The sequence below is a fragment of the Glycine soja genome, chromosome 10 (assembly GCF_004193775.1).
Source record: "Glycine soja cultivar W05 chromosome 10, ASM419377v2, whole genome shotgun sequence".
NCBI classification, from domain to species: domain Eukaryota; kingdom Viridiplantae; phylum Streptophyta; class Magnoliopsida; order Fabales; family Fabaceae; genus Glycine; species Glycine soja.
In genome coordinates this window covers 14,652,431-14,674,089 of record NC_041011.1, presented here as the reverse complement: position 1 = coordinate 14,674,089, position 21,659 = coordinate 14,652,431, and the positions used below count along the sequence as shown (strand labels likewise).

The 21,659-nt window shown below is 31.2% G+C and overlaps 1 long non-coding RNA gene across 1 annotated transcript; it reads left to right on the top strand.

Annotated features, from left to right (window-relative positions):
- The first annotated feature begins 13,019 nt into the window (after window positions 1-13,019).
- Window positions 13,020-14,417, top strand: LOC114371188. Its single transcript, XR_003658030.1, has 3 exons — window positions 13,020-13,217; window positions 14,108-14,186; window positions 14,315-14,417. It is a non-coding gene; the product is annotated as an uncharacterized LOC114371188 (long non-coding RNA).
- The last annotated feature ends 7,242 nt before the right edge of the window (window positions 14,418-21,659 follow it).

Sequence of the window (21,659 nt, the reverse complement as noted above, 5' to 3'; positions counted from 1 at the left end):
AAAAGAATCACCAAAAAAGTAAAGGGGGTGTATTTAGTAAAAAAAGGGGTGTAAATAGCAACCAGGCCCACTTGGGCCTTCCAGATTCTTCCTCCAGAAGGCGGTTGCTTCTGGAGGAAGCAACCTGGCTCGCCTGGGCGAGCTGGGTGGCAAGCTCCTCCCCTATTTTGCTATAAATAGGGGGAGGAAGGAAGAAGGAAGGGGTTCAGCCTTCTTGGCACTTCGTATTCTCTTGAAATTGCTGAGGAAAATTGTTTCCGTGAAGAAAATTCAAGCCGAGGCGCTTCCCTAACATTTCCGTAACGTTTCCGTGGGTAATTACGCGAAGATTTTCAACCGTTCTTCGACATTCATCGTTCGTTCTTCGTTTTTCTTCGGTCTTCAACCGGTAACTACCCCAAACCGAGCTTTTCAATTCATTCTATGTACCCATGGTGGTCCCCATTTGTTTCATGTACTTTTATTTCTCGTTTCATTTACTTTCCGTACCCTCTTTTGACGTGCTTCAGTCATTTATTTAAGTCATTTCTCGCCTAATCAAAAATTAAAATAAATTTCCACCGATCATTTGATTTGTAATATCAGTTAATTTCTGTTAAAATGAAATCCGACCGTTCGGTCGTGCTGTAACCACGTTGGAAATAAAAAAAGAGGTAAAATAATAATATAATAATCAAAAAATACCTTTTAGTAAAATAAAGCAAAAAAAATCAATCGGACGTTTCTCTTTGGGATTTCTCTTTCTTAATTGAATTGACTAATAACTAAAGTGAAACTAAGGCTAAAATCAACCCGCAAAGTCAAGCTCGTCCACAAAAAATCATTAAAAAAGGATTTGAAAGTTTATTATCTCAATTTTTCTTACCAAGTAAATGGATCATTTTTAAGGTCCAATGCCTTAAAATGATCACCTTCCAAGTAAAAAGAATCGCTTGATTCACCCTTAAAGAAGAACTACGTAGGTTTGATTTCCTCTTCGATGGAGGGTACGTAGGAGCAAGAGCCCCGCTTTTGTCGACCTCAAAAAATAAAAAGAAATAAAAGTTAAGGTAACACAATTTCCACAATTCTAAAAAATAAGGCTGTTGTCCTTTGAGACAAACGTGAGAGGTGCTAATACCTTCCTCAAACGCAAATACAACTCCCGAACTTGGACTTTTCTTTTTGACCGGTTTCCTTCGGTTTTTCCGACGTTTTCCACAAATAAATGTTGGTGGCGACTCCACGCATCTTTTCTCCCTTGGAAAGCGCACCCGTGACCCTCGCCTTGCTCGCCCGCAAACGGGCATGTTGCGACAAAAACATTAGACCTACACTTCTTCTATATTACACTAATTCCTCAAACCCTATGTTGAAAGAACCAGCACAAGGACAAGGACAAGCGTGAATTATAATAGAAGCAGAGGAAATAAGGGGGGACACAGAGGATGGGATTTTTGTGCTTTTGTGGAAACTTAAGATACCACCTAAGGCAGCGGTATTTACATGGCGGCTTATCAAAGACCGCTTACCAATGAAGATGAATCTAAGAGGGAGGCAAGTAAAGATAAGTGACCCAATGTGCCCGTTATGCAACAATTCGGAGGAGGTTGCAGCACACCTTTTCTTCAATTGCAGTAAGGTCCTCCCCTTGTGGTGGGAGTCACTCTCATGGGTTAATTCAGTGGGTGCTTTCCCGAAAGAACAAAAAGATCATTTCATGCAGCACAGCAGAAGGAATGCTACACGAACAAAAGATATAAGATGGAGCTATTGGTGGATAGCCCTCACAAGGACCATATGGCAACATAGAAATAAGGTGGTCTTTGATAACCAAACTTTTAATGCAAGCAAGCTGATGGATGAAGCGCTTCTTCTAGTCTAGTCCTGGCTTAAAGCTATGGAGAAAGATTTCGATACACATTTTAATCAGTGGTCTTCCAATTTGACAGATGCCTTTGTGTAATTAGAAAGGGAGGGTACATGCTGAGACCTCTTCCAAGAATTGAATGGATCATACGTCTTGATCCTATATGTCACAAAGGGTCATTTTAGAAGACCACGAAAATAACATGTTATGCAACCCCTTAAAATCGCATGTCAGCTATTTCCATTAGTAATTGTATGATATTGCGACAAAAGGACATAATAAAGATCATAGTAGAGGGCTCAAAAGAACAATTACATGCCATGAATAAAAAGGAAAAACGCATACATGTTTTCAGGCATCATACATGTTTGTCATTTGTGGAATTTGAAAAACATTTTTAAAACTATTATAATAAATATCAATTACTAGAAAAAATAAACAAACCTGCAAATAATTAAAGGAGTTCTTCCCAATGTGATTCTTTGGTGCCTGATTCAGCCAGAAAAATAATAAAACTTTAGTCAATCAACCACATCTATGACAAAAATTTGCCTAATATGTACAAAATAATTTGTGCCAATCAACTTCATATTATAAAAAAATAAATTGCAAGGCATTTACTAAAGAAAGTAGTGAAGACAGAGTTCCAAGACTATTTAACCCCAGCTTAGATAATCTGTCGTAGACTACCCTAGTATGAATAGTTTTTTCCTAGAATTTTGGTTCCCAAATATCTCCAATTTCCACTTTTAATATATTCCTTGGTAAAATATTCAGCAACTGCTCCAAAATAGCATGGGACTAGTGGCTTTGGAAATGGAAATAGTGACTCCAAATATTCTGTTTTTGAAAAATCAGAAAGACCAAATAAAGAGAGAAAGGTTGTGGAAGAATGCAACTGACAGAACAAGTATGACTAAAAGGAAAATTATCAAATATCCTACAGCTTGGAAAGAGAAGCAAAAGAGATTCAAAGAAGCTACAGAATACGACATAATTGTTCAATATCCTCTACAAAATCAAGAGTCCACTAAAAGAAACTGACAACAACAACATTCAAACCCCCTATTTTATCCCCACCCATAACAAAAAAAAAACTCCACCCAAGTAAATTGAAATAAGCTCATAACTGAGAAATGCAAACATAAGCAAGAGGAAAATCATGAATAATCCATCATATACAATCCACTTTCTTGCTTTATTTATTTTGACAGAAAGAAAATATTCATTTTTATAAAAGCAAAAGGCAGTTCTTCCAACAAAACCTATGGATCCTCAATGGCAATAACACTTGGTTGTCCTATGTTTAAAAACCCTGAGAAATGACAATGGGAAAAGTTTAATAACCTATAGGGGATAAATTATACAGCATAACTGAAAATAACATTATTTCACAACCAACAATTTCATTTATTCATCTAGTACGTCTGTCTTGTAAAATTTTGCTTGTCATTCCAGTTAATGTCATGCTGTATTTGAATATATAATTGGATTTTAAGTTTTTTTGTCTTAATCACATGTATCTTCCACTTGAGACAATCTTTAATTTCCAACTCAGATGACCATTATTGACAGTAAAACTCTCCCTTCAAGTATTTAAGACAACTATGTACTAGGATTCGAACAAAGTAATTGGATTTTAAGTTGAAGCAATATGTTTGACAATGTTTGCATTGTTGGATAAAATATTGAATTTTACTACTAACAAAACATAAATCATACATCACTTCAAAATTAGTTTTAACCAATATTGATTTCAAAAAAACCATTTTATCCAAATCATTTTAAAACTTTTATTAATAAACATACAAACACGAGCAAGAATTTAATAACACTTTTCATATATTAAAGAAATTGGAATATTAGTGAAAATAACAGAGAGTAACAAGATGTTACTCCTACAAGACCTGATGCTTTTGGTCTTTCTGCATTATTTTTAGTAGTGGAAAGTGGAAACTATATGATCTTAAGGTATATATGCCCTAAAGATCTCATAAGAATCCTTGTTAAGAAGGATCAAAGAACTGAAAGTGCTAATATCCTGCCAAGTTTAGTTGATTGCAGAGTTTTAAGAGTTGTTGTAATACTTTATTTTATATTGTTTTATCTTAATTTTAGGCACATGTAATTTTTGGTTTTAGATTTAAGATAACTATCTTAATCTTTCAAAAAAATTCCGATAACCCTAGTTATTGAACTTGTTTTGCTGTCTCTTTTGTTCTCTTTTATTTCTTATTTATCATGCAGCTGGTATATTACCTAGTTTCCTTGGTTCTTTTACTAGTCTTCTCAAGAGGAGGCTATAAAACAGAAGGATGTCCTGGCTACAGAAGTTTCCTCTCTTAGAGGAGAGTTGCAACAAGAAAGAGATGAGCGAGACTGACAATTATCTCAAGTACAAACTTTAAGTTCTGAATTAGAGAAAGTTAAAGAATCTAGGAAGCACTCCTCCACTGAATTGGACAGCTTGACCTTAAAAGCTAATGATCTGGAGGTAGGTTTGTATACCCTATTTATTTTAATTAAATATCACACCATTCTGTTATTGTGGAGTCATGAGAGGATGAGCTTCCTTCCTCCAGGAAAAATGTTATTTGAAAGATAATCAGATAAAGGCATTGGAAGAGCAACTAGCAACTGCAGAGAAGAAACTGCAGGTAATCAAGAATTTTTTTTAATAGTTGTATACTACTAGGTATAGAACCATTTGATATATTTGTTAGATAAAGAATGTGAAATTTTACCTAATTGCTTAATTCTTTAGTTGGTCCTTGACATATACATTATGATGATTATTTATCTTATTCATAGATTTTGTTCCTTGTTAGGTGTCTAATATATCTGCATATGAGACAAGGACAGAGTACAAAGGACAACAAAAATTTGTGAATGAGTAACAAAGACGCTTAGCAGATGCAGAATATAAACTTATAGAAGAGGAGAGGCTGAGGAAAAAATTACATAATACCATTTTGGTAATTCCCTGAACCAAAACGTTGATAATAATAATTGACACCTTAATAATCTTCATATTAACAGGAGTTAAAAGGGAACATTTATGTATTCTGTCGAGTGAGGCCTTTATTAGCTGATGATAGTTGTAGCACAGAAGGCAAGATTTTCAGTTATCCAACATCAATGGAAACTTCTGGACGAGCCATTGACCTAGCCCAAAATGGTATATCTGTTGTGATAATGTATTTTAAACAATTCTTATTTCATTTTCCTTGAATTAGATTGTGCTGTAAAAATATCAACTCATGTTGCTCTTGTTTTGTTCTTAGGCCAAAAACATTCTTTTACATTTGATAAAGTTTTTACACCAGAGGCATCAGAAGAAGAAGTTTTTGTAGAAATTTCACAGCTTGTACCAAGTGCTCTTGATGGTTACAAGGTAATTTCAAAGTTCTTCTGTCATCTCTAAAGCACTATTCTTTTAAAATCGTATATACATATGGATCAACCATTTAATGCACTATTACTAGTCAATTTTGGAAAAGCAGAATTCTAAAACCCTTTATTTTCTATACTCACTTTCATGTTGTATTGTATTTTTGCCCTTCTTTGCCCTATTATTCTTTGGTTCTGACATATCAGTGTTGTGAGACAAATGTCTATCTGTTAGATTTGGTGTTGGATGTTGCCTTTCTAGCATGAATGTTTGTAAATCAATATATATACTATATAAGAGGTTGCATTTCTTTTAAATCAACCTGCAAATAGCAGGTAACTAATTTCTAGTGTTTATTCTATTGTCTTGTAAGGTGTAACAAACTAATTTCTAGTGTTTATTCTATTGTCTTGTAAGGTGTAACAAACTATTGCATCTTTTAGCTATATATGAAGGTGATGCTATGCTGTCCTAATTAAGGAGATAATAAATTTTACACTCTTCACAATTTTTCAAGTTGGACACAGAGGCAAATCGCATGCACTAATATAAGATGTCGTTGCCCATTCTCTATGGCTTTCTTTCTCTATTCCAAATTTCCAATAGTTTTTTTGGTCTAGATTAAAGTTATCATTCACTAAGACAATCTTATTGGAATCTAATAAAATGAGTACAAAACCAAATTTCCAATAGCTAACAAGCCACAGTTAATAATGACAGAATCAACATCCAGAATTCTGGATCTATGTTGACACATCTATCATAAAATTACAATATCTATTTAAAATTAAAAATATATGAAGATTGGTTTTATTATTAGGAATTGCATACCATAATTTTTATATTATGCACGCGCTGAAGAACAAAATAACATTATTTCTATGAGTTGACAATTTGAACTAAACACAGGTATGAAATATGAGAATACGAAAAAGTCTGAGGAGAGCCCATATAATAACAACCTGGAACCAATAGAAACAGATGCAAAACTGTATTTCAGATTCAGAAGATACGCACCTTTTTGTACTTAGTTTCTATGAGTGACCTTTTCGTACTTAGTTCCAAATAGCAGCCTGCAGTTGATAGATGTATACTATAGTAACTTGTTTCACACAATTTATTTTTTTCAAAGGATGGTTATAACAATACATTTTTCCCCAGCAGAGTTTCCCCACGATAAGTGTGAACAACACTAGTACAGTAACATGAACAATGAGTGGAAAGGGATTGCAGCATGTTCGGAAATCACTTTCTCAATATCAGCGTCTTAGAGCATGTTTGGATAGTACAGTAACATAAACACAAAAGGGCACGATTTTCACTTATTTTCCTTCAAATCCTTTTTGCATATTGAACGATGACATTGTCAGGGCAAGTGAACAAGTCGATAATCAGATATTCAAGCATTACCAAAAAACAACTCAAAAACCCTTAATACTATAACATATTGAACCATTACCAAAAACAGAACTCAAAAACTTCGACATCCTTACCTTCAGGAACACTCGAAAGGTGGCAACGCCACTCAAAAAGGCACAACTTCGGCTACGTGGCGGTGGTGGGAGCAGCAGGTCCACTTCGGCTTCAAGTACTTCACGGCGGGAAACAAAACGTCAGGGTGGTAGCGGGATGGAGTTCATGGCGGGATGAAGTAGTTCAGGCAATAGCGGGGGCACTAGGTTTTTGGAGGGTACGAGAGAGGGTGTTTACCGCGAGACTATATAAACTACAAAATTTACGATGGTGTTTAATGACATCGACTTTGTATGTGACTATTTCTAGGACGGTGTACCTACAAGCACCGTCTTTTATGACTTCCATCAAAACTACAACGACGGGGTTATAGACAAATGTCGTTGTACAACAAACGCGCCACATAAAAACTTATATAATTACGTAAATGCCACCGTGTTGACAACTACGACAGGTTCTTCAACACTGACGTAGAATGTGCGCCGTCAAATCATATTTTTCTAGTAGTGTTGGTTCCTTTATTTTTTCATTGACACTTTTCCCTTCTTTTAAATGGGTGTCATTTTGAAGTGGCAAACTTTGCTTTATCTACTTGTGTGTAGGAATTATTTTAATAACATAGATGCATGTCTTAGCCCCATTTGCGGAACTGTTTGGATAGGGATTCAAACATTAAGAAGAAAGAAATAATCTTTAAAGGATCTTCAAAATTAATAACGGAGAACTCTCTACTCTGCCCTTGTACAGTTTAGTTGGTGCTATATTTCTGTTTTCATGATTTTTTTTTCTATGTAGTTCTAGACTTCTAGTGATATCTTTTGCCATTATTTTTATTTTAGAATTATTTTTCTTTATGTTTTTTCCTTTTTGTCAAATGCATGACCATCAGTATCTACCCATTGGATATGTTATTTGTAGTGGTGTAGCTCTTCTCATTCATCAGTATCTACCCAATGAACATTGGCTCAACTTCTTTATGAATCTACAATGCTACCTGGAATTCAGCCTGACTGGCCTGCTAGACTATCACAATGATAAATCAAAAGTTCAATCACAAATAGGTTTTGAGAGCAGCATGTGCATGCACACTTGTGCATGATAAAAAGTAATTTGATAAAGTAAACAACAACAAAATGATATACAGTTAAATGTCTCCTTTTTTCATGGGGCAATAGAAAGTTAACCTGTATTGCCAGCAATCTAATCAAATGAAACCAATTAGGACTCATTTTTTATGCACTTCATACAACAAGAAGGTACTTGTCAGATCAAACCACAATCATATGCCATGTACTCATACTTTTCCAAGATTAACATTTTGATTTATAAATGATCAATGCTTACATAATATCAAAACTTTCCAAAGCTCAATTTCAAAGCCATCCATAACTTTCTCTATTTCTCTTACATACACAAGTATAAAATTTTTTAAACAAATGATATATAAAATAATGTACACGTTAAAAAATCTAAACAATGTTTTTTGTTTTTTTTAATACTTTTTTCTACATCTTTAGAAATCTGGGAATCAATTATTTGTATAAGTTTGTTTCTATTTGAAAATATTTCTCTTCGTCAAATACTTAAAAGGTGGATGTACACTCCAACACAATGCAGGCTTATGAATGATATGAGTCGAACTCATTTGCTATATTCAATTTCTAATTATAATTATTATCCGTACTTTATTTATTTATTTATTTTATAAAAAAACATTTAATGTGAATTTAATTAATTAAAACACATCACTTAATAAATCATTAAAATTTATACCTTAATTATATTTTTGTATTAAATTAAATAATATAATAATGAAGGAAAAATCCCTCGAGAAAAACATAATTTGTAGAAATGAACCACTCCTCTCACATTAAAGTTCTACCAACACATGTATGGGGCGTGTACAGATATTGTTTTTATCAGGCGTATGAGAATGGTTCTATAGTATCCTTTTGAGATCCTATCCATTGTTATCCATATTGATGATCCATTTTTGTGTTCAAGAGCTACTCATATTTTTTATACTAGTAATAGGTATAATTTTATTTGTAATAAAATACTCATACAATGTTAAATGGTTTTTTAGAATACTTTTTAATGTTATTAATATAATATTTATAAATAGGTACATTTGTCTTGTTTGTTATTTTATTAAAAAAATAATAAATAAGCTATTTAGAAAAACTAAAAGTCAAACACATATTTAAGAAAGTTAGATTTGAAGAAATGTATTAGTATAATAAAATCTATGGTATGAGCCAATTTTTTTTATTTAATTAAAAATGTAAATATGTATTTTTTAAAAACATTTTGAAAAACAAAAGTCAAATGTATAAATAAGAATGTTAGATTTGAAAAAATTATTATTAGTATAACAAAATGTATGGTATGACACAATTTTTTTATTTACTTAAATTTAAAGAAATTTATCTTTGAATCATTTTGAATAAGAAAAATTCAAACATATATAAAATAAATTACATTTAAAAATTATGATTATAAAATTTAATTATGTTAGTATAATATATTTAATAACATTGGAGCTAATTTAATCCATCTTTTTCTTCTTTTTCTACATTATACTTGATAATTTCTTTTAATTCTTATAGGTACGTAGTGAATTTATTGTGATAGATTTTAAAAATTAATCAAATGTTACGGTGGTAACACTACAAGAAAAGGGGCTTATACCGACAATCATAACAAATTGGCTTAAAAATCTTAATTGGACATATATTTTAGAAGTTTTAAGCTGTTTTTAAACTTTTAAATATTTTTCTCTTGCTCTTGTGACCATTGGCCATTGCAAGTAGAAAACAATAAATTGAGACCGATGGTAATGCCACCATGAGCACCGCCACGGACAAGGAATGAAATAGGTTGATATCCTCTACGTAAATTGGTGACAGAAGCATTAACAAGGTACAAAAAAATTCCATCAACTTTCTCCTCTAAACCTTATCCTGATTTTTTTATTTCTCTTCACTTGCTAAAGAATGCAAACACAAGTTACTGTGTTGATTTGATAAAAAAAAAAATAATGAATTGGGAACTAATCTTTTGCTATCAACTTAATTAGTAGAAACATTTAAATTGCTTAAACTAAGAGCAGCATGACAGATTTTTTTTTGGTTTGAGATTTTATTGTTGATAGCTAACAATATTTATTTATGGTTGCAATGTATTTTCATGCTAGATCATTAAATATGTTTCACAATGCAGAATAATTTATTCTTCATAAGAATTGTGATTTTTAAATCACAATTAGATCTAGATTGGTCTCGATTTAGGCACAAATTACGATATTTTCAGGATCAACAAAAATGTTGTTGTTTGGACATTTTTTCTCTGTACATAATATTAATTTATGTATATCTAATTTTTAATATTTCTATTCTTTATTGTTATTGTATTTTTCTAATTATCATGTGATGTCTTGGATTTCATTTGTTAGGTTTTTTATCATTCTAATCACATTGATAATGATGTTGATTCAACTATGTTATTTTTTTCTGACCTTTCTCTTAAACAATAGTCAAGATGTACATGTGATTGATAACACCAATTCAATATATACCCTATATTGTATATAAGATTATATTTATTAGACAATATTTGCCTTCATGAAATACTTGATGTTAAATATAAAGTATCCAAAACTACAAATAAAAATAAAAATCCTAACAAAATCGTTGATGTTTTTCTCTCAATCCCTCTTCATCTCCAAAACCACCTTCTCTTTCAACCCTTCTTCATCCCTAACTTCTCATTTTTCCTTGTCAAGATCATTAAAATACCCTTTGCACACTTTTCCATTAAATCCCTTTGTTTGTATTATTGTTTGATCCGAAAAACAAAACACTACCTTCTGTAGTTCCTGGGGCTATTGTCCATCGCAAGTTAAAAACAATAAATCATGACTGATGATAATGCCACCTCTAGCACCACCATGGACAAGGTATGAAAAAGGTTGACATCCTCTACTTGAATTGATGATAGGGGTGTTATCAAGATACAAAAACTATTTCATCATCTTTCTCCTCTAAACCATAACTTGATTTTTTTTTATTTCTCTTCTTTTTGCAAAGGAACACAAGCATGAGTTACTGTGTTGATTTGATAAAATAAATATTGAATTGGGAACAAATCTTCTACTATTAGCTTACCAAAATCATTGAAATTTCTTAAATTAAGAGAAAGTTAACGGTTTCTTTTGTTTTTAGCTTTTATTGTTGATAGCTAACATTTTTTTATCGATGATACCATTGTATTTTTGGGCTAGATCATTGACAATATTTCACCATGCAGAATAATTTCTTCTTTTACAGCTTTGTGATTTTTCAATCACATTTGGATTTAGATAGGTTCTGATTTTGACACAAATTATGATATTTTCTTGATCAACTAAATGGTTGTTGTTTGTACATCTTTTTGTCTGTATATGATATTAATTTATGTATATCTAATTTTTAATATTTCTATTCTTTATTGTTATTGTATTTTTTTAATTATCATGTGATGTCTTTGATTTCATTTTTTAGGTTTTTTTTATCATTCTAATCACATGGGTAATGATGTTGATTCAACTATGTAATTTTTTTCTGACCTTTCTCTTAAACAATAGTTAAGATGTACTTGTGATTGATACACACCAATTCAATATATACCCTATATTGTATGTAAGATTGTATTTATTAGACAATATTTGTCTTCATGTTAATTTAACTATGTGATTTTTCTCCTGACATTGTGAAACGATAGTCAAGGGAACCTATGATTGATACGGTTGAATTCAATACATATCCTTTATATATTGTGTATAAGATTGTTTGCATTAGACACTATTTGTCTTCATGAAATACTTGAGTGGTAGATGTACACCTCATCACAATTGTAGCTTATGAATGAGATCCGTTCAGATTGATAGCTATATTGAATTTATAACTATAATTATTTTACATACTCTTTTATTTACTTATTTAATGTGAAATTTGTTAGAATTTAATTATATGAATTGAATAATATAAAATATATCATTTACTAAATCATTAAATTGTATACATTAATTGTATTTTTGTATTAAATTAAATAATACATTAATGAAGGAAAAGTCCCTAGAGCAAAACGTATCTTTTTGAAATCAACCACTCCTCTCATATTACAAATGCGGGTATGAGGGCGGTTTCGTGTATTGCTTATAATGCGAGTATGAGGATGTTTACTATTATACTTTTCCTACCCTACCTATTGATGACCCATTTATGTGTTGTTGCTCATGATGATGATTTCTTTATACTAGTAATGAACATAATTTAGATTTGTAATAAAATACTCATATAGTGTTAAATGATTTTTTTAGAATAGTTTATAATGTCATTAATATAATACTTGTCTTGGTTATGATTTTATCAAAATTTTAGAAACATTAGTAAATATGTTATTCTGAAAAAGTAAAAGTCAAACAAATATTTAAGAAATTAGATTTGATGAAAGGTATTACTATAATAAAATCTATGGTATAAAGCCAATTTGTTGTTTGATTAAAATTTTAAATAAATTATTTTATAAAACATTATGAAGAATAAATTTCAAATATACACACACACACACACACACACACACACACACACACATATATATATATATATATATATATATGAAAAATTTATTTGAAAAAGTATTAGTATGATAAAATGTATGGTATGACACAATTTTGTTATATAATTAAGTTTTTAAGAAAATTAGTTTTAAAATATCAACCATATATAAAAGAAACTTACATTTAGAAATTAAGAGTATAATATTTGATACTGGTAATAAAATATATTGAATACTATCATAGCTAATTTAATCTCTCTTTCCCTTTTTTGTACATCATTCTTGATAATTTCATTTACTTCTTATATGAACGTAGTGAGTCTATTCAGAGAGATTTTAAAAAATAATCAAATGTTTTGGTGGTAATACAACAAAAGGGGGCTTGAATCTTTTAAATGATTTTCTTTTTCTTTTTTGACACATGTCCCAACATTAATGTGAAATTAATTAAAATTAATTATATGAATTTATTAATTAAAATATATCATTAAATTTTATACATTAATTGTGTTTTGTATTAAATTAAATAATACATTAATGGTGGAAAAGTCCTTAGAGCAAAATGTATCTGATTGAAATAAACCATTATAGTCATATATATTTATGTTGAAGGTTACAGGTGTCTGTTGGTGGAGAATCACGCTTTCTAACCTTTTGCTAAAGCTTCTATCTCAACACTTAAGCAAGGTAGGATGGCCAAGAGGTGAATCTAGATAGAATTTTGAAATTATGTTTTCCTTGATTCAAATTCTCAGATTTTCTTTTTTGCTTGTTGACCATATCTCTATCTGTCCAAGTAATCTATTTTTGATTTTGTAATTCTTGGTTGGATTTGATAAAGGGTTTTCAAGAGCATCAATCTGAAAATGAGTGAGAATGAGAATACCCAAAACTTGGACATTGTAGGTGAGTTAGTCCTTAGCCTCTAATATATAATTATGATGTTTAACTAGCATATTTTAAATATGGTTCTTAGATATAATATGTTGATTTACTTAATTATTTTATGTCATCTTTCCTCTCTTGATATGATTCTTATGCATAATGGAAATCATGAATATGTATATGTTCAAGATTGCATTTTACTAGATGAAACGTATTTGATTGGATGAATTGGAAGTTGTTTTTGTTTCAACTTCCTAGAGAACTTATTTATTATAGTCAGTGTCAATCTTCACTATAAATAGAGAAGAGAATTAATGGAGAAGATACGCATGAAGAGAGTGTGTGTGAAAAGAGAGATTGTGAAACAAAGTCACTTTGTTGAGAGAAAAGTGTCTTTGTGTGAGAGTGTTATCATTTCTCGTAACCGTTGAGTGTGGTACTCAGGTTTGTAAAGTGATACACTATTTGAGGTGGATTACAATCTTCTAATCAATTATGTGATAGGAAAATATTGTTGAGACAGTTCCGTGGACGTAGGTAAGAGGTGCTGAACCACGTTAAATTATTGTGTTTGTTATTATTTTTTTTCCGATGTAATCATTGTTGTGTTCTCATGATCCTTTGTAGGTGTAAGTAATTTGAGGGAGCGTTGATTATAGAACAAATGTATACCATCCTTTATACATGTTATTTCCCAAATTGTTAATTAAGATAACATCCACATTCCTTTTATATTGGTCTTGCTAAATATTGCTCCTTATTCTCGATAAATTATGATCCTTACAAATTCAATGAATATGGGACCATAATTGATTACTATCTTACAAAGTTTTTATGATATTGAATGTATTACACTTTTAGAATGAGTTAATTTGCTCAGTGAAAATTATTTGGATGTTTTGAATTTGAAGATTTGGAGAAAGATGAGGTTTCAAAAAACAAGGCAAAACAAACAGACATAAACGAGGTTCAAGAAGCATTAAAAACAAGGTATAATTTTTTTTAATAATCCTCCTATTCATTTACTAAGTACTACAAATAAATTTAGTCATTTTTATACTTTTTAGTGTATATTTAATTTCTGATCAACTATATATCTTTAACTTTTGCATTAATAGTTGTAAGAAGACTACTTCAGTAAAAAAGAAAGAGACAGTAGCGGGAGAGAGTTCAACATCTACAACGAAGAAAAGAAAAACTTTACTAATTAGAGCTTCTAATGACATTAATGTATGATAAGCTACTCTTTTATTCTTAATTAGTGTATATTTACTTTTTTATAACCTGAACTTATAGTTTACTTCTGAGTTTTAGATACCATGTAATAAATTGTTAATATATCTTGTTTGTAACTAGTGGTCTTGTTTGCTTGTATCCAGGTCATTATGGAGCTGCGTAATAAACGGCGTACGACAAATAAAAGCTCTGGAACTAATTAATATTGACCAATGACGAGACAATCTTAAACTATATATTGGGATGCCTTTAATTGTTGTTTAATTATTATGCCATTTTGATTTTGTTGTTGCCTCAAATTTCTTGTTAAACTTTTCCATATTTTTCAATTCCTCAATTTACAACTAGAATGAGAATCAAACATGTCATAAATGCTTGAACTTTAGATGATAATTTGCAACTACACATTTAGTTGGAATTGGTAATAATTTTTTATTTCAATATTCAATATTCAATATTCAATTTTGCTATTTCTTTTATCACTAATTGTGAAAGTTTGTTTATAAAATATGAGATCAACACTTGTAATCATTCTCGCATCATTTTACCAACAATTACATAATGGAGAAAAATTTTCTCTGTTAATTTTTACGATTATTGGTATTAATATGGTATTAGTAGTATCATTCACCATATTGACTTGATCTGTTTGTGTCAATTCACTCTCAATCTGCTTCTTCTCTTCAAAGGAAGACTTGAAAGTCATTTTTTCTATATCCTTTCTGTAAACATGGCTTGGTTCTTGCTTCTTAGTCATTGATTAGTGTGAACTACAAGTCTTAACCTGGGATTACATAAATTGGAGTTTTTCCATCCTTCATACATTGTGCTCATTATATAGATCCTTATCTATTCCCAAAACAATGAGGAGCAAGCCAACCATTTTCGTTCAAGTCTTCCATTTTCAATGAAGATGCTCATACGAAATTCTAAGATGGTGTTACACCTTTGAGTTGCTCGCTTGGAAGGACTGTGCATTTACACCTTTAAGCCACTTGTTCAAATTAAAGATGGTCTTACAAAACTTATATCAAACATTGGGAGACTCAATTTTGTAGCTTTACCTTATCGCTGGAAAAGGAAGAAAAGTTAGAGAAGGCAACACAATCCTTGGAAGACTCATCCAAAAAGTGTGTTGAGAATTAAGATTGCATGTGTAAAATTGACAATTTCAACTAAAAATGATGAGTTACAAGCTTACCAGAAGCGCCAATCAGTGGACTTTGTTGCTGGTGATTTTTCCTGAGCTATCATGAGTAAAGATCGTTTACCCACTCATTAATACAACTAGCTTATTGCTAGCAAAATCGAGTCATATTCATAGTCCTGATGCTTTCAATGTTAATTTCCTTATTGTGGTAATGCTTCTTCTGATGATGAGATGGCTTTTGATCTGAGGATGAATCTTCTTCACCCTGAAAAGGATCCTGCAGTGCAAGATTGACCAAAGTTGACCAAAAAAAGTCATCCGTGTCCATTTTTTTACAAAGGAGTACACTTTTTCGAATGGAAACGACCTTCTAAGGAGACTGCATTCCCTACTAGCAATGTGTTGATTGATATTTTAGCCAAATTCTATTGTTAAAGGGTAAAATTTGCAATTTTATCTTTATTGTTTTTTAGTCAAATTCTATCGTTTAAGAGACCATGAAAATACCCTTTGCACATTGTTCCATTAAAGCCCTCTACTTATTATATTTTTTGATCTGAAAAACAAGACCATACCTTCTCCTACTCTTGTGACTATTGGCCATAATAATTTAAAAACAATAAATCCGGACTGACGACAATGCCACCTTGAGCACCGTCATGTACAAGGTATGAAATAGGTTGATATCTTCTAACTGAATTGGTGACAGGGGTATTAGCAAGGTACAAAATATTTTCCATCATCTTTCTCCTCTAAACCCTAACCTGATTTTTTTTTATTTCAAGTCACTTGTAAAGGAACACAAACACGAGTTACTATGTTGATTTGATTAAAAGAAAATACTGAAATGGGAACTAATCTTTTGCTATCAACTTACCATAAGCATTTAAACTACTTAATTGAATTAAGAGCAAGCTAATGATTTTTTTTTTGTTTCAAGCTTTCATTGTTGACAACTAACATTGTTAATTGATGACCGTGATGCATGTTTGTGCCAGATCATTGACAATGTTTCATAATGCAGAATAATTTATTCTTTTGCAGCATTGTGATTTTTCAATCACACTTGGATTTGGATAGGTTCCAATTAAGGCAAAAATTATGATATTTGCTTGATCAACTAAAATGTTCTTTGTACATATTTTTCTGTGTATATAATATTAATTTATGTATATCTAATTTTTAATATTTCTGTTATTTATTGTTATTGTATTTTTTTAATTATCATGTGATGTCTTGGGTTTTATTTGTTAGGTTTTTTTTATCATTCTAATCACATTGGTGATGATGTTAATTTAACTGTGATTCTATTTTTCTGACCTTGCTATGAAATGATATTAAAGATGTACTTGTGATTCATACAATCCAATTCAATATATACCCTATATTGTGTATAATATTGTTTGTATGAGACAGTATTTGTTTTCATGAAATACTTGAGTGGTGGATGTACACCCATCACAATTGAAGATTATGAATGAGATCCATTTATATCAATAGCTATATTCAATCTCTAATTATAATTATTTTACATACTTTTGTATTTACTTATTTTATATAAAAAGTGATTAATGTGAAATTAATAAGAATTTAATTATATGAATTTAATAATATAAAATATATCATTTAATAAATCATTAAAAGAAAACTACATTTGAAAAACTGATTACAATAATTAATACTATTAATATAATATATTTAATACCATTAGAGCTAATTTAATCCCTTTTTTTCCTTTTTTCTACATCATACTTGATAACTCCTTTTAGTGCTTATATGTACGTAGCGAATCTATTGTGAGAGATTTTCAAAATTAATCAAATGTTTTTGTAGTGACACTACAAAAAAGTGGTCCTTTACTTGCAATCACAACCATCTGCCTTAAAAATCTTAATATGAAATATATATTTCAGCAGTTCTATACTATTTGAACATTTTAAATGTTTTTCTTTTTCTTTTTTGACACTTGTCCCAGCTTGTCACTTATTATTCTTATTGTGGTGGCATGTTTTTGTTTATCGTGTCACCTTCATAAATATTAAATATAAAGTATTTGAACTACAAATAAAAATAAAACCCAAAATAAATCCTTGAAAACCGATGTTAATGTATGATAAGTTAACATCTGTTTCTTCTAGAAAACCGATGTTAACGTTAACATCATTTTGTTAACATCGTTTTTTTATTTTATTGAAAACCGATGTTGGACTTACATTTTAAAATATATCAGACGCGAGCCCTAAGCTTTTTTCTTCTCTATCTAACCTTCTTCTTCTCCACCAAGGTACATTTCATGACTCTTTCTTCTCTGTAACATGTTCTATTGAATACCTAGGTCTGTTTGGGGAACTTGTTCTCACTGCAAGGTCCTTTGTTTGTTTCTACTGCAAGGATTTGGTTTGTGGAACTGGTGCTCACTTTGCAGTTTGTTTGAGGTGTTCACTCGTGCTCACAGGGTCTCATTTTGATTGAGGTAAGTCATGCTCACTTTGTAGACCTTTGAATGCTTAATGTCTATTGTAATGTGTATAGCACCATGGTGGCCACTTCTCACTTTGAGTGCGATGTTCCAATACTTGTGACCACTGCAGTTTTGGCAGAGTTTCCAAAAGTAGAATAATGGGTAGCATAGTGTAGTGTAGTGTTGTTCATTTTCATTGAGGTAGCGTAGTGTTCCAATAGTTGTGATCAGTGTACTTGGTCTCATTTTGATTGAGGTAGCATAGTGTTTTTCATTGGGGCAGGGCATGAGGAGATTGAATAATGGGTACGTAGTGTTATCACAAAACCCCTAAATACTTCCCTAGATCAGAAGTGAGCAGAAAACCTGATAAATGACTAAGATGTCTTGCTACATGATGGTTCAAGTTATGCATTGTATCTTCTTGAGCCAAAACAATGTTGTGAGTGCATGATTTGTCTCCCAGTGACAAAACTACACTTGCAGGGATCAACCAAGCTTCCTATGTGCACCAGCAAATTAAAAAGGCTATGTGGGTTGGTTGACTGATTAATTATAAGCAACGACTTGTATTTTGAACTTAATTATATATATGTTTTGGTAACATACTATCTTGTTTCATACTAGTAAGTTTTTTTCTTAATTTGTCGCATTTGAAACATAAATACTTTGATGATAAGAGAACAAAAGTTCACTGCTTAATTGACCTCATGTAAATTTGATTTAACAAATCCATATGATCAGTCCCTCCAACTCATTTGTCCATTAGTACTCATTCGATCATTTGAGACTAAATATGTTGATTGTTGAAGAGTGAATGTACTACTTACTTCTGAATAAATGATTTTTCAAACTTCCTTTCTGCATAACTCACAAGGTAGAAGCTTGTTTTTACAATCGGTGCAGTAAACAATAAGTTTGACCATATTTTCATGGTGAAGCTAACCAATCTGTTGGATAAACAGGGAGCTGTAGGATCAGCAAAACCTGCAGATAGGCCCGATCATGAGGTCGATGATCCCCTATATCTGATGACATTAACCATCCCACAGCTTTTTCTGAAGCCATTGCAGGTTATGTGGGATGCTACCGTGTTTGGGGTGTTTAATGAACACTTCCCCTTGTACATAAAGAATGAAGATCTGTCTGAAATAGCACACGATGGTCAATGTCTCAGCATATCTATTATACAGTTGTAGATTCTGTAAGTCAATTTAGATTATTTTTAATTACCTAAATTATTGTTTTAAATTCATACATAATTTACTTTGTGTTAACAACAATAGGCATATGACTGAGACAAGTATGACAGATATCTAGGCAATCGTAATTTGAATCAAAAAGTTACATGAAGAACTGGATGTCTACCTAAGAGCCTACCTGAATGGGTAAGTTAAACTGAACAAACGAATTTAAATAATGTATAATACTATAATAACCTATATTGGTATCCACTGCAGTGCACATTGGCAAATGGTCATCATTTTGCCTAAGGAAAATCTTTTCGTCTGGTTTTGTTTATTGCATAATAGGCCAGACAACTACCTGAAAGGAATAATTAACAGGTCAGTGTTATTTTTCAATACATTTGCATTAGCATTAGTCAGGAACATCAATATTTTAATTGTACAATAAGAATCCTTGTTTGTAATCAACAGTGCTTTGAAAGGACTTGACGATACTCCACAACCTAAATCCAAGGTTGGTGCTAGGTGGATTGTTGTTAAAGTAACAATGCTTCTACTTATATTTTATGTATGTGTAGACTAATTTGTAGTTAACGTTGAATATCTAAATTTCATTATGTATTTAGTGTAATAGACAAAAAGGAAGCACTGAGTGTGGATATTCTGGATGTCAATTATAATCTTAGGAAGTTTCAAGAATAATTGGGAAACGATAATTATTTATTTCAAACAAATTTGATTTTTTTATGATTGATATTATATTATTAACTTATGTTTTATTTTATCATGCAATATTTCAACGATGCTAGACCATTGAAATCATAGAAATTGAAGGTGCTTTGCATCTAGTGGGCAAAGTATTATCTGAAAGTTAGAAATGAAACTTAGGATGTTAGGCAAATTTGTAATTTTAGTTTACTTAGTTTACTAGCTTGCTTTAAATTTTTTACAATCCATGTCTCCTTTTAGCATTGAACATTTTTTATTCATAGTTATTAATAAATTTGTCATGGAGTTTTTCTACTAAAAACTGTTTCAAAATATAATTCAAATTATATATGTTATGCTGTGTGGTATGATTTAAAATTTGCAAGTTAATTTTTGGGTTTATTGAAAAAATAGACAATATATTAAAAAAAAATTCTTAATAACAACATCGGTTTTTTTTTTAAAAAAAAAAACCAATGTTAACCTACACAAACAACATTGGTTTTTTAAAAACCCGATGTTTAAACGTTAACATCGGTTATTTAAATAACCGATGTTAACAATAATACTTTCAACGTTGGTACTTTCAACATGGGTTAGTAACCAATGTTAAAAGCTTACTTTCTAGTAGTGATTACTGAAAGTTAGCTTACATTGTTTGCTGTACATTTTTACAAAACAACTTACACACAATCTAAATCAACATCTTGAGGAATATGAAGACTTTGGGAGGAGTGGATGACATCTACTATGCCGCCCTTATCAACAAAGTTCTTTTGGAATACTAAGTCTTCCATGTCTTCAAAGGAATGGATGATGACTCCTAGCAGTCCATTATCAACAAGGGCAGCTTCATCACTAGATAACAACACTTCAGTGTTGTAAACCTGAAGGTAATGAAGGTTGACATCAAGAGGAACATACTTATTCCTCTAGTGAACTAGGATGACATTCAGCAAAAGAGGCAGAAGAAACTGGCCAAGGCTATTGCTAATAAAGACAAGGCTTTGGAAACTTTTGGCCTTGCTATAAAGGTTAAAAGGATCCTTAGGGAGCAGAAGGGAAAGGTCCAAACCAAAAAGCCTGCCCATCAACAAAAGGAGGAGGAAAAAATTGTTATAGAGGAGCAACGGATGAAGAAGAAACATGAAGTGCCCAGACCCTCTCTTCCAGTGTAGTCTCAGAATTCTACTATGGTTTAGGTCACAAAGATTTTGAATGAACATTAAGGATTTCAATCTCTCTACATTCTACAGCCACTTGAATACAAATGCATGAGATTAGGGAGAGACAACATGGATAGATGGAGCCTACACAAGCTTTCACAAGAACCAAGATTTACTCTTTCAAGTTTTTCTGTATTTGATAAGTCTAGGATCTCAAATTAAGTCTTGGAAGCAATAAAGATCAATTGTCATTCAACATGGAAGGTTTTGTAACAGAAAAAATACATCAGAATACTAAAAAATCATTAAATTCTTACTCGTTACTTTTCTTGAAAAGAGAAACCTAAGCATACAAAAAGCACATCATCCTAGCCACTAGGTGTGGATTTTGTGAATGAGCTACCAGTTACCACTTAGAACTCTCTGTCGTACTTTAGACACCAAAATAAAAATGTATTATGTATAGCCCCTTTATATTAAACAAAAATATCGCACCACAACTAAGGTTAGTGTCTGGTCTTAGTTAAAAATTGTAAAGAAACACACTATTAAATT